The 14,344-nt window shown below is 49.3% G+C and overlaps 1 protein-coding gene across 10 annotated transcripts in view; it reads right to left on the bottom strand.

Annotated features, from left to right (window-relative positions):
• Positions 1–14,344, bottom strand: part of sorcs2 (sortilin-related VPS10 domain containing receptor 2) — a 218,281-nt gene that overhangs the window by 50,575 nt on the left and 153,362 nt on the right. The window contains exon 1 of one of the 10 annotated variants that reach the window (XM_034290626.1): positions 3,275–3,370. The exons of 8 other annotated variants lie outside the window; for them this stretch is intronic. The gene's annotated coding sequence lies outside the window, so the exon portion shown is untranslated. Of the gene's footprint in view, positions 1–1,077; positions 1,097–3,274; positions 3,371–14,344 lie in introns of those variants that run through there. One more of the 10 variants, XM_034290627.1, reaches the window with a different exon arrangement.

The raw sequence follows: 14,344 nt of genomic DNA, 5'->3' as shown, positions 1-14,344 counted from the left end.
TCCGACAACAAGCAAAAACTCAAACAGGAAGTACCGGCGATGTGCTCAGTATGTTTGTGACTGGATTAAGCAGACGCTAATTTAAAGAATTTGCAGACCTAAGGAGTTTACTGTAACATTCACCAGCTTCATCAATGGGTGCTCTGATGAGGTCATCCCCACGGGCAATATACAGAGCCCAACTAGGACCTTCTATTACGGGTAACATCACACAGCGTTGAAGGACAAAGCCGCTGCTTATAAGGAACAGGACACAGTGGTTGGAGTTACAAACATCACCTACAATGACACGAATGCATCTTGTCGACTCAGGTCTATGGCACAGGCACTAAGTAAAAAGCGTTCCTGTTCTTTGGCTCTTCCAATTGGAAGGAAATGCAAAAAGGGACGTGACGTAGCAGGAGGGTCTCTCCCTGAACGTGTTCAAAGCCAGAGTTAACACCATGAAGGATGAAGAAGAAGGGAAGGTAAGACTGAACCATGCCTTACAGTATCTGCTATTCCTGAATACCATGCCTCACAGTATCTGCTATTCCGGAACAGCATGCCTTACAGTATCTGCTATTCTAAAATACCATGCCTTACAGTATCTTCTATTCCAAAATACCAAGCCTTACAGTTTCTGCTATTCCGGAATACCGTGCCTTACATTATCTGCTATTCCGAAATACCAGGCCTTACAATATCTGCTATTCAGGAATACCATGCCTTACAGTATCTGCTTTTCCAAAATACCAAGCCTTACAATATCTGCTTTTCAGGAATACCATGCCTTACACTATCTGCTATTCCAAAATATCATGCCTTACAGTATCTGCTATTCCAAAATACCATGCTTTACAGTATCTGCTATTCCAAAATACCATGCCTTACAGTATCTGCTATTCCAAAATACCAAGCCTTACAGTATCTGCTATTCCAAAATACCATGCCTTACAGTATCGGCAAGTCAAGATAGAGAATAGGGAGAACAGGGAGCTGACCCAGAGCATGGGGAGACCACCACCAGTCTCTCTCTGTGGCCAAGAGAACGCAAAAGGCAACCTGCCTGAATGATTACTGTCCAGCAGCACTTACATGTGTAGCCAATGGAATGCTTTGAAAGTCCGATCATTCCTCCAACCATCATCCCGGACACTCCTGGACCACACCAATATCTGTATACCGCCCAAATGGGTGGTTTCAATGACCCAGTGCACGTCAGGATCCTCATTTAGATCAGGAACCTGTGATTGGACAGCAAAGGCTATGCGCCAACCGATAATTAACCGTAACATTTTTGAAATGAGGCATATACATGACAGAAAACTCATTCAGCTATCATTTACCTGTGATGTAATGGTAAGTGTGTATGTGTGTGTGTGTCTGATGAAGACACACACACACACACACACAGATCTTGGCACAGACTCAATCCACCCTCCGTCCCAGCTCTTTATCAAAAACAAAACATTTGAGTTGCAAGCATCTGACAGCAGTTTTGTCCAACAGCTGACTCTGTCCTCATCCTATGTGTTTCGTCAGACTAGAAAAAAAATACTCCAACCACCCAGTAGCCAGCCGCTGTTCTGGCCTCGGCCTTGCACACCAAGAGTGCAAAGACGGACCAGGAGTCAATACGATGCGCCGTTGAGGAAGAGTCTGCTTTGCCCATCGGCCTCGGACCACAGACTGGACCGGGGGGCGTCCAGAAAGGAGAGGATATTAAAGGACAGAAGAGGGAAGGAAAGCGAGAGAGAATTAAAGAAAGGGAGAGAGTTAAAAAATTGGACAGAGAGAGAGTGAGTCGGTGAGAGAGAGAGTAATATTAAATTGTCCCTGATACCTTCTTGACAACTACATTCTCAGACAGATTCCACATTAAAAAGAGGCCTTGTCCGTTTCATCATTTAATCACAGTTACAACTTTTTTTCCCCGCTCCATTATTTGATGCCCTGCCACAGTACCTCAGCCTTTCTCCCCGCTTCACTTTTAATTGAATCTCGCCAAGTAAAAATAGAAACTTTTAAGCAATGCGAGCAAGTGTGCCGGATGCTTTTTCTTTGAAGTTTTAAAACGTTTCCCGCGCACCTGTGATTCAGGTGTGAGTCCGTTTCCAACGTTAATCGGGTCTGCCCACAAGGCCGTGTAACAGTTTCTCTCAGAAGTTAGCCCAACGTTAAATTCAGTTACTGTGTTACAACCGACAGACGACTCATGGGACAGCCAGGCCACCGGAGGAGCTGCTGAGGCGGCGTCTGTAATAGGAATCGCCACCATCAATTGTAAGGAGCGGACAGTAATTTCTAAAAGCTTATTAGGTATATATATCCCCAACCTCCAATCATTAATCTCCAATATCCAGCCAACCACTGGCTAATGACCACAGGCAATCGATGCTAATCAAATTGACCGAAAAAGCTATCCAAAGCAGCTAACTGCCATTGGTTTAAAACATGTTATTGATCTATTCTGTGCGTGGCTCACAGGAACACCATTCTAAATGGCACCAAACAGTTGCTGATTTTTTATTTGCCAGAATTTCATGTTAATATCCATCTGTTGGAACACTGTAAGTTGCCTGAAATTCTACAATGCTGAACTGATTACCTTTGAAGTCTAGGAGAGGAGTATGCTTTGGGGATGAATAGACACAGAGAAAGTAAATAGAACCTAATCCTGAAACATCCCCTCCAATGTTCCGCCAGCTCATTTTAAATAGACCCACACGCACAACACACACACGCGAACACACAGACACACGCACACACACAGAATTCGCACACCCATTCACACAGACTACACACACTCAAACAGAGAATAGTCATGTTAAGCAGGCCATATCTCTGGCTTGGGATGGAATGGTGCGAGGGGGGCTGGGAACACAGGGAAGCGGAGGGGGCAGGACTCAAAAATGATAAACCACCTGACCCCTTTGTTCTCTAAAATGAAACTGAGCACAGCTTGTACTGCTTATCTGTGCAGGGCCCCTGAAACATCATTTTCTTTTCTTTTTCCAGACTGGCTCTCATTGACCCTTTGACTCAGAGCCTGATAATGCCAGATATTATTTTCCTCTCTACCTACTTCACCCCACTCGAAAAATTATTAGATATCAGGAAATAATTAGATATCAGGAAATAATTTGACATCAGGCGGCGATGAAAACGCGTTGATCTCGGACAGCAACATCGAAGCTACCCGCTGATTCTCTGTAGTCCAAGCGGCAGTTCTGCTGACCTGGTTGGTGTCACGTGATCACAACTCTAACCGAGTCGTACGGAGGGAGACTACCTTGGCACGGCGTCGTCGCTTTCGTTTGCTGTTTGTCAGTCTTCCTTGGTCTGATTGGAATTCGGTGATGACCCCTTCAACCCGCCGGCGCTCACCTTAGACCAGCCCAAATCCATCCCAGGTGTATGTACCACGGACCACCCGGGCCGGAACCACGCCCGTACATTTAGAACACCTCATTTATTGTCATCCCTCTCATTCCCTCCCTCTGTCCATTCATCCATCCATCCAGCCTCCTTCCCATCCCCTCCCTCTCTCTCTCTCTCTCTATCTCCATCCCTCCATCCCCCTTTCACCAGCTCCCTCCCTCTTCTCCCCGGGTCAGTCGCAGTCGCAGCTGAAGTCATTAAAGGAATGAACCCAACAGAACACCATCCCCGCCTGTCACCGGACCACCCCCCCGCCCCTGGATAAACCAACCACCGCCCAGCGATGTGTACTACAGTGCATCCCCAGCAACGCATTCAAATACAAACAAGACACTGTCCCGTTAGAAAGGTCAGGAGAGGACGGGACGGGGGGGGGGACGGGGGGGGGGGGGGCAGGCTGCTGTTCCCTGGGAATAAGAGCTTGGAGCTTGGAATAAGAGCCCCCCCCCCCCCCCCGGAGGAAGGAAAACCTCACTGACCTTTCTAGTGGAGTGTGTTGTTATTGTCCCTAGTGGTTACATAAGACCACCACGTCATCCACCACATCTGTGGACGAACAGAGGGAGGAGCTGGGGAGAGAGAGAGGAGGAGGAGGTGGGGTAAGAGGGAGGAGGGGAAGAGAGGGAAGGAAGAGGTAGGGAGAGAGGGAGGAGGAGGTGGTGGGGAGAGAGGGTCAGGAGAGAGGGAGATGAAGGTCGAGAGAGGGGGAGGAGGGAAAAAGAGGGGAAGGAGGAGGTGGGGAGCGAAGGAAGGAGGGGAAGAGAGGGAAGGAGGAGGTAGTGAGAGAGAGGGGAGGGGGAGGTGGTAAGAGAGGGTGGAGGGAGTGGGGAGAGGGGGAGGAGGGAAAGAGAGGGAAGGAGGAGGTGGGAAGAGAGTGAGGGGAGGTGGAGAGTGAGGGAGGGAGGTGGGAGAGAGTGAGGAGAAGGGGAAGAAAAGGAAGGATGAGGAGAGGAGGTGACGTGAGGTAGGTGCCATACTCCTAATCTGGTTTAAATCAGACACTTGATCCCACTGTGTGTGATCACGGCTGGGTTACCATGGTGATGGCAACGTTGTGTCATCCCACTGCGTCTGCAGGCAACTGAGGTGATCTGTTGGAATCCAGTGAAATCCTCCCCTCTGCACACACGAAAAAGAAAAAAAAAACGGCCTCAATTACTTGGTAACCCAGCATCAGTGGAGCTCCAGAAGGCCGAGGAGCACCCGAGAGCCCACCGGAGGCCTGATTCTGAAAGACAAGTCGGGCCGGTCCTGGAGGGGAGGCCACATGCTGCTGGAAGTGGCGCTGGAGGCTCAGTGAGGGGGCGACTCTTCCCACTAGTCTAAATCCCAACTTCCCGAGGCACTGCCTGTGTAGGGTGCTGTCTTCTGGATGGGATGCTAAACGGCTGTCCCAGCTCCATGTGTTCACTGACTATCCCAGGGCACTGACCCAGACCGACATGACTATAATGTAATGTATATAGGTATTAAGTACATTCTCATATTACCCATACCACGTCTTCCAACCAATCAGCATTCAGGGTTTGAACCACCCAGTTAATAAGTGTCTACAAATATACAACTACAATTTTCTTTCCACTTCAAATCAAATGAAACCTCAACCGACCGCGTGAGAGGATTTAAAACTGGAGAGAAAGCCAATATATATCCGCCTATAACTCTTAAATATATATGAGCCTATGTTCTCCCTTTTATTATGTTTGCGCCCATAACTCTTTATTTTCTTTAAGTCACATCAAAAGTGTACTCCATAAGAGTGGGAGGACTGGAACCCTCTGGTCTGGTTTAACGCAGGACAGCTTGGCCTACGGAGATCAACTTCAACTGAGAGGTCTCTGCGTGTGTGTGTGTGTGTGTGAGCGTGTGCGCGGTTGTGATTGTAGTAGCGCTAGCTAGCAGATGTTAGCCCTCCCAGCATCTCTCCAGCGGAACACTGAAACATCATTAGCACATTAAAGGCTGCAGGGGTCGTTTGGTTGCACAGATGACTGGAAGGTTAAGTGGGTATTATTTTGTGTGTGTGTGTGTGTGTCTGTCTATGAGTATGCTTATTGGAAAATTGCCTGGGTCTGTTTCGACGTTGAGGGGCTGGTAGGAGTATCTGTTGTTTACCCTCCAAGGCTTGTCATAAACCAGAGACAATTAAGTAGATGACGATGGCTAGTGAGAGAGGGGAGCAGTGTGACAACGGCCCCGTTACAATTCGCCTCACCGTGGAGCTCGCTGTCCTTTCCCCACCATTACCTGCAGTAAATCACCAGCACTAATGTGAGTGGAGGTTCTCCCGAGGAACCCTGGCACTCGTCTTACCGGCGTCCATAAATGGCCTAATGAAGTGTTATAACGAATGAAGACCGGGGCGAATGAAAGACAGTCCTTATCAAAGAATTACTGACCTTGCCTGGCCTTTTCTGCCCTCGTTCAAAATAGATACCACACAGATAGAAGGAAAGTACACCCGTCCTGTCCACCTCCCTGCTCTCTCTCTTTCTAGTTTTATTTTTCCCTCCCTCACGCTCGTTCCCTTCAGCGTGTGATTTGGGCCACAGATCATATTTTTTTCGTTAACTCCACAGGCCCCCACTGGCTCCGAGAGAGCCGAGATGTGAGACTTAAGCAGTCGTCCCCAGGACAGCCTTCACTGACGGCGGCACAAGGTACCCGGTTCATCTACTATGGAGGGTGAGAAAACAAGACAGAGGTGAGGGAGGAAAAAAGAACAAGGAGAGCAAAAGGACAGGAAGGCACTTATGTAAAGGTCAGAACTCAGAGGCTATTTAGACTATATTCCATTGTCATGAAAACAGTTTCATTTAAATAACATTAACATAATATGTAAATACAATTTACAATTCACTCCGTCCACAAGAAACTCCCGTTCCGATATGAATGGAGCGAGACAACGTTTTTAGACCTCAGTAGCACCGGTTGGAAGAGTGTCCCGCCTGGGAAGGTGATTTTCACACATCTGCTCTATAGAAAATGCATCTCGGACAGAAATCTGGCATCTCGTCCATCTAAATGTAACAGTTGTAATGTAAAAACGACATCAGTACTTGGTTTGATTTAGCGGGGGGGGGGGGGGGGGGGGGCAGGCGACATGGAGGCGGAGGGAAACAGAGGAGGGGGGATGAGACTAGAGGGAATTAAGGTACTGGGGAGGGAGGACAGCGGACACTTGGGGGGGGGGGGCCTGTCTTAGTTGTATTCCTGTGCATTTCATCCAATTGGGCAGCTGATATCCAGGAAGACCACTTTCTAAACTGGGCTATGTCAGCTCCCTTAGTCCCCCCCACAGCTCACAAAACACCCCCAAGCACCCCCCCCCCCCCCCCCCCCCCCCCCCCACCACAACCTTTCCTTGGATTCCTGGTTGGTTAAGGGCTGGGCATCTGAACCCCACAATGATCAGAAAGGCCTTGGGAGCTGGTCATTACAGCAGACCAGGCTAAACCAACGCCCCCGCATCTACACACACAACCAACAGCTGTTACTCTGTTCAAAGAAGAAATCTACAACAGAATACGCCGGGCCTTTATGTGTACACACACACGCGCGCGCGCTCGCTCACACGCCCACGCAGCATTAATGATAGTGATCTCAGGGGAAAGGTCGGGCCGTTTGCTCACAGACACACGTAGAGACGTCTAGACGACAACCAGACACACGATCTGCTGTTCAACCAAACCCCGAGTCAAAGAGATACGGAATCTCTCTCTCTCTCTCTCTGTAACCACTGACTATTTCCCTACATTTCCATTTGTCCGCTCCATCCTGTTTCCCCCTGGAAAATGATAGCTTGTCCATTAAAGATTTAGGCCAAATGTGCCCAAAATAGTCAGTGCCACATGGCGGGGTGCTTGGCGGGGCGGGGCGGGGGGGGGGGGGGGCGTGGGGGCGGGGGGCATGGGTGCATCTGCCCTGCTTGCAAACGGCAGTCCCGTGGGGTATGTCTGGGGACTGTTCTGAATAATGGAAACCCTCTCTGAGGGCGGAGGGGAAATCACACACGTCTTAAGACGGAACGGGGTGTTGGCGATGGCAGGCACTTACGCGATGGAGGGGGGGCGCGAGGGATGACGTCGGACGAGTGGGAAAGGACGGGACGGCGAGAGAGCGACGGAGAGCAAGGAAGAGAGGGATGGAGAGGGAGTTGAAAATAAACAGAGAGCGTGAGGATAGAGACAGACGGGAGGGAGGGAGGGAGGGGGGGAGACATTAGTCTGTTCCTGCATCAGGTATGGCTCCTCTCACAGCTCTGCAGGCCTCCGAACGGCCCAGGCCCCGGCTCTGAAGACACAGGCCGACCCCCCGCTGTTGTGCAGACCCATGTGTGCACAAACAGACACACGAGCGGCAAGGTCATACAAAGGACCCACCTGCCCTGTGACCTTTTCCCTGGGCTGGTGCCAAATGGCCATGCGTGTTCCCGTAACTGTATCAAAACCTAAACCCAGAAGAGATGAGGGCAATGTTCAGATTCACTTAACGGGACCAAGCTATGGCTAGTTCTATTTTTCTAAAAAACCATGTGTCCTAGACACTGCCTAAAAGGCCCATTGCTCCTTCAGCATGAACTCTCTCCACTATCATTCACCACTTCTCTGTCCGACAAAGCATATTAATGCCACGTGAAATATGCCTTCTAACAGAACGCATTACATGAAAATTAAGTTTAGATTTCTGCCCTGAAAGAAGAGGTGCAACTTTGACAGGGACATTTCATGTTGGACTGGATGTTCTAGGCCAGCTGTTTTCACCGTCCCTGATGACTCACATAGTTAAACGAGCGAAGGAGCCAGTGACACGGTGAAATGGACATTTAAAATACATAAAGTACACGTTCACTTCAGTGACATATACTGTAATATACTGTTTTTCTCTGAAACAAGCATGTCTGTTGGGGTTGATGGTTACCAGACCTGGAGGGTAAGGTTGATGGTTACTAGACCTGGAGGTTAAGGTTGATGGTTACTAGACCTGGAGGTTAAAGTCAATGGTTACTAGACCTGGAGGTTAAGGTTGATGGTTACTAGACCTGGAGGTTAAGGTTGATGGTTACTAGACCTGGAGGTTAAGGTTGATGGTAACCTGACCTGGAGGTTAAGGTTGATGGTTACTAGACCTGGAGGTTAAGGTTGATGGTTACTAGACCTGGAGGTTAAGGTCGATGGTTACCAGACCTGGAGGTTAAGGTCAATGGTTACCAGACCTGGAGGTTAAGGTCAATGGTTACCAGACCTGGAGGTTAAGGTTGATGGTTACTAGACCTGGAGGTTAAGGTTGATGGTCACTAGACCTGGAGGTTAAGGTCAATGGTTACCAGACCTGGAGGTTAAGGTCAATGGTTACCAGACCTGGAGGTTAAGGTCAATGGTTACCAGACCTGGAGGTTAAGGTTAATGGTTACCAGACCTGGAGGTTAAGGTTGATGGTCACTAGACCTGGAGGTTAAGGTTGATGGTTACCAGACCTGGAGGTTAAGGTCAATGGTTACTAGACCTGGAGGTTAAGGTCAATGGTTACCAGACCTGGAGGTTAAGGTCAATGGTTACCAGACCTGGAGGTTAAGGTCAATGGTTACCAGACCTGGAGGTTAAGGTTGATGGTTCCACACACCTCTATCTGCTATAAGTGATAACCGTTTGATTGGTGGAACCAGTTCTGAGGAAACATTGGTCGTTATAGTGATTTGAGAGCTGTCTTGTGTCATGTTATTTTATGCACATAAAGAAGATATATTCCAGATGTAGCAGCATGTTAAGCAACTGCTGGGGAGAATTTAGATTTTGCCTAGAAATTCCTTTCTGCATTTATAGGACTGGTCAGACCAGCAGGTTGTCGAAGTCAACATCCAAATCTGACAGAAATGTGAACCTACATATTAAAAAATAACAAAATGATTCAGGAGATACCCAAGTAAGCTGTTGTCAGGTATAACCATCATTGATATGAAGCAACATGATGTGGGTCACCTCAAAAACAAATACACACACACCTCCCTTGCCCCCAACGTTTACCCAGATCGGTGCACCTTCTACCGCGTGTGTAGTTCTTTAAATCATTCTTACGCGTATCCAATCTGATTGTTTTCCTCACAGCTCTAGTGAAGGAAGGCAGCGATCAGTTCAATTTGCATCGTTGAGGTACATCTGGCTCGCAATTCAGATCCTCTAAATAATATAAACAGGCTGTTCTCCTCCCTCGTCAGATTCTCTTTAATCCAGGCAAATCCTGTTAGAAAAGTTGATTCAGATAGTTTTTGGGGGTGAATGATGGGGGGGGGGGGAGCAAAGCGCTTGTGCAGCTTTACACTGGTAAGAATCACAGTCATGAAAATATCTGGCCTACTTTGTCATTCAGTTCAGTTCTTGTGTCAGGTGTTAGAAAGAGTGTCTAAATGAATGAGTCAGACATTTCAACACGCCCGACGTAATTCCCAACATGGCAACTGTTTTGGACGGAATGCTTTTGGCTATAAGAAAAAGGTTGTTGTCAATTTGAGAATATGAACCAACTCACAATAAGTCATTTACTGGACAAGGGTCAAACCAGGGCCTTGGAACTCAACCGACCAAAGAGTAAAATATCACTGAAGACAGGATGAACCCAAGAACACTGCTCTTGTGAACATGAACCGCCCCTTTGACATGGTCAGAGTCAGGATGGTTCAAAGACCGCCAGCGGTCGTGGTGACTCAGCGCTGACCACAGTTGATCCGGGAGCAGCACTTCAAACGATAATTTTCTCTTCGGTTCTTTTCCCCCTCTTTTTTTCCCTCCCCTCCATAATTGTCTTCATTCCGCGCTGAATCCTCCCGAAGGTCTGGGCCGTTGTTGGTTATTGATTACCGCGGTAACAGGGAGGATGCCGGAGGCTGCGTGGAGCCGACGTGATTGGGGGGTAAAACGAAACAGGCTAAAGCACTGCATTGTCATGGGAGAGGGTTGTTATAGGACCAGACGAGCCCGCCTCCCGGTACTCTGGTTAAGGTCTGAACAACAAATTATCTCATGAGCTTCAACAAACAAAAAACACACTGAAAGTGAATTTTATGTTTCAAAGAAAGGTTTAGTCGAGGTCGTTAGACTACACTTTGTAATCTCGGGTAACCAAGAAGTGAAGCCTTGCATAATTGGCCGCATGCTTGATCTGTATGATTTCACGTCAGAACCGCTGACCGCCACTGTCTTCTCGAAAATGGTGAGCAAGTCTTCCTTCCAAAATCCAAAGACCACAAGGAATACTGAGAAATCTCAATTCACTGGAAGCCACGGCTCTGGGCCATCCGGAGAATGTGCTTGTTTTGCGACTGATCACGGGTACAATTTATGTTCACGTCGTCCATCCACAAAGAGGTCATTCAGCAGATCCCTGTTTGGGCCTTGGGGTTGTCATGACATGGGCGGAGCTCCAGTGAGGACTGTTTCATTTCACACTGAACTAATGATTTGAACCAGACGGGTCCACTGACACCTTGTCAGTCTCCTCCTGGTCTGACCTTGTGCGTCTCTTCCTGGTCTGACCATGTCCGTCTCCTCCTGGTCTGACCTTGTCCGTCTCCTCCTGGTCTGACCATGTCCGTCTCCTCGCGGTCTGACCATGTCCGTCTCCTCGCGGCCTGACCATGTCCGTCTCCTCGCGGTCTGACCTTGTCCGTCTCCTCGCGGTCTGACCATGTCCGTCTCCTCGCGGTCTGACCATGTCTGTCTCCTCGCGGTCTGACCATGTCCGTCTCCTCCTGGTCTGACCATGTCCGTCTCCTCGCGGTCTGACCATGTCCGTCTCCTCACGGTCTGACCATGTCCGTCTCCTCCTGGTCTGACCATGTCCGTCTCCTCCTGGTCTGACCTTGTCCGTCTCCTCCTGGTCTGACCATGTCCGTCTCCTCGCGGTCTGACCATGTCTGTCTCCTCGCGGTCTGACCATGTCCGTCTCCTCCTGGTCTGACCTTGTCCGTCTCCTCGCAGTCTGACCATGTCCGTCTCCTCACGGTCTGACCATGTCCGTCTCCTCCTGGTCTGACCTTGTCTGTCTCTTCCTGGTCTGACCATGTCCGTCTCCTCCTGGTCTGACCTTGTCCGTCTCCTCCTGGTCTGACCATGTCCGTCTCCTCGCGGTCTGACCATGTCCGTCTCCTCCTGGTCTGACCTTGTCCGTCTCCTCGCGGTCTGACCATGTCCGTCTCCTCGCGGCCTGACCATGTCCGTCTCCTCGCGGTCTGACCATGTCCGTCTCCTCCTGGTCTGACCTTGTCCGTCTCCTCGCGGTCTGACCATGTCCGTCTCCTCGCGGTCTGACCATGTCCGTCTCCTCCTGGTCTGACCTTGTCCGTCTCCTCACGGTCTGACCTTGTCCGTCTCCTCCTGGTCTGACCTTGTCCGTCTCCTCGCGGTCTGACCATGTCTGTCTCCTCGCGGTCTGACCATGTCCGTCTCCTCCTGGTCTGACCTTGTCCGTCTCCTCGCGGTCTGAACATGTCTGTCTCCTCGCGGTCTGACCATGTCTGTCTCCTCGCGGTCTGCACTTCATCAGTCACAGGGATCCATTGTCTGGCTCCTCGTCTTTGCCATGTGGTGATTTCATGCCCTGCTGCCTAATCTGACCTGGCTTCTCTGTCGCCGACGGGCCTCGTTACTCCTCGCTGGCTACAGACAGGGACTTCACAGACACAAGTGTCCGTCGCTCAAGCAGCCCAGTTCCGCTTCACTCCTGACCTGAAGAAAGACTTTGTTTCACCGCTTTCGTTTGGTCAGAATAGGTGGGCCCACGTCTCACACACACACACAAAGAAACAGGCCAACACATTCTTCCTCTTTCATCTATCCCCCTGACCTTCAGAAAACCTTCCGTCAGAAGGTTACTGAAGTGTTAAGGCGGTGATGACACACGCCCTGTTCCACTCCAGTTCGGGGCCCGAGTAGCCCCAGAGAGCGACGGCTCTTCTCCTCCACTGACCAGAACCCCCCCGTGTAAAAAGGGGATTGGACTGGGGATGAAACTCGCTCTTCACAAAGCCAGCCAGCATGGCTCTCTCAGCGTTGCTTTGGCTGCACAGCCAACCACTCCTCACACACAACCAGTCTCAACCGCATTGTACCCAACTACGCCAGAGAGGAGAGAGAGAGACAAACGAGTGTGAGTCTGAGAGAAGGCATTAAGCCTGGATGCATTTAATGCCTTCTTCGAGCTCTTCCCATAGGCTTGTTGTTGCACTAATGCCAGTTAGATTTGGCTGGTGAAACGTCAAAGAAGATGAACTAACGCAGGACAGTTCCCTTGAAGATGACAACTGGGCGAGGTGAGTTGCTCCTGTCACCCGTTGGGACCTTTATGCTGGCTCCTGTTCCCGTCCTGCCGAGGGGAGGTTTGTACAAGGGTCCCTGGCACTGGTAAAATCCCAGGTAACACAACCCTGGTAACACACCTGGGTTGCAGCCCACGGGCCCAACTGGCAGGGGGCCTCATGACATTGACCCCCCCCGCCAAAAAATGGGGCTGATTCGGCGGTTTGCCAATGTTCAGTGACAAAAACATTGTAGTATGCAAAGCCAGTTGATATTTGTTACAGCGTTTGGAAATGAAGTGACTGACAGCTTGAGCTGCGCAGTTAATTTTAAAAGTATGAAAGCCTATTGTCCAATATTTAAAATTATTGTTTTGTGCACGTACACAGATTAAAAAGACATGATTTAATGAGGATTTAAATCATGTCTATATTTTTGATTTAAATCATGTCTAAGTATTATTTGAAAGGCATAAAAAAAGCCGACCCTAAAATTAGACAATGACTTGATCATCTGGAGAACCTGTATTTTTCAAAGCTTTCTTTGATGAAAAATACAGATCAACAATGTACAGCTCCGGAAAAAATGAACAGACCACAGCACTTTTCCCTTTCCTTCCCAAAAAAGTCGAAAAGGAAAGTTTTGAGTGAGGAACAGAAGGGTTAAAATTAAGAGACCACTGCAAATTGAACGCTTCTGTTGCTCACTCAAAACCTTCCTTTTCAACTTTTTTGGGAAGGAATGGGAAATGTGCTGTGGTCTCTTCATTGTTTCCGGAGCTGTATATATGTCTATTCGCCGAGCCCAGACCCCTCTGAGAAGGTTTGTTTTGTCTCCACCTTGGTAAGGATGTACTTCTATGTTAGGAAGATGCTGACAAGTAAATATCTGAACACTAATAAGGGGTCTCTAGCTTGCAAACGAAGCTAGAGACCCCATAATCAGAACAAGCGTCTGAAAGGTTGTGGCACTGGTAACCAACCGTTTCAATCGACAAAATGCTATACCCACGTCTTTGTGGCCTTCAATAGAACAGGACACAGAATGACCCAGAATGTGGATGTAATTCGTCCCTCATCCAACAAACCCTGTGGACCAGGCCACACGCGCACACACACACACACACACACACACACACACACAACCCAGAAACACATTAATATCCCGGACCCAAAACAAACACACTAACACCCACAACGCGGCCACTGCCATCCCATGTCATTGGTAGTTAGAGAGAACCTTGTACCACTTCTCAGTCGGGTGGGCTGGCCAACGGGGCGCAGGATTGAAGATGGGGGGGGAGATTACACTGAGAGGAGGAGGAGGGATGGAGGGAGGGAGGGAGGGAGGGAGAAGAGAGGGGGATTACTGGTCAAGTGCTCAGTCATCGGCCGGGAGTGAAAGTGCTGTCGCTCGCCTGTCAGATATGACAGGTCCTCCAGGCTCTCTTCCCCTCTGACTGTCTCTCTCCCTCTTTTGCCTGTCGCTCTGCCTGTGTCTGTATGTCTGCCTCTCTGTCTGTCTGTGTCTCTGTCTGTCTGCCTCTCTGTCGGTTTGCCTCTCTGTCTGTCTGCCTCTCTGTCTGTCTGTGTCTCCGTCTGTCTGCCTCTCTGTTGGTCTGTGTCTATGTC

This window comes from Esox lucius, chromosome 24 (assembly GCF_011004845.1).
Source record: "Esox lucius isolate fEsoLuc1 chromosome 24, fEsoLuc1.pri, whole genome shotgun sequence".
Taxonomy (NCBI): Eukaryota; Metazoa; Chordata; class Actinopteri; order Esociformes; family Esocidae; genus Esox; species Esox lucius.
This window is presented reverse-complemented; position numbering and strand designations above follow the sequence as displayed.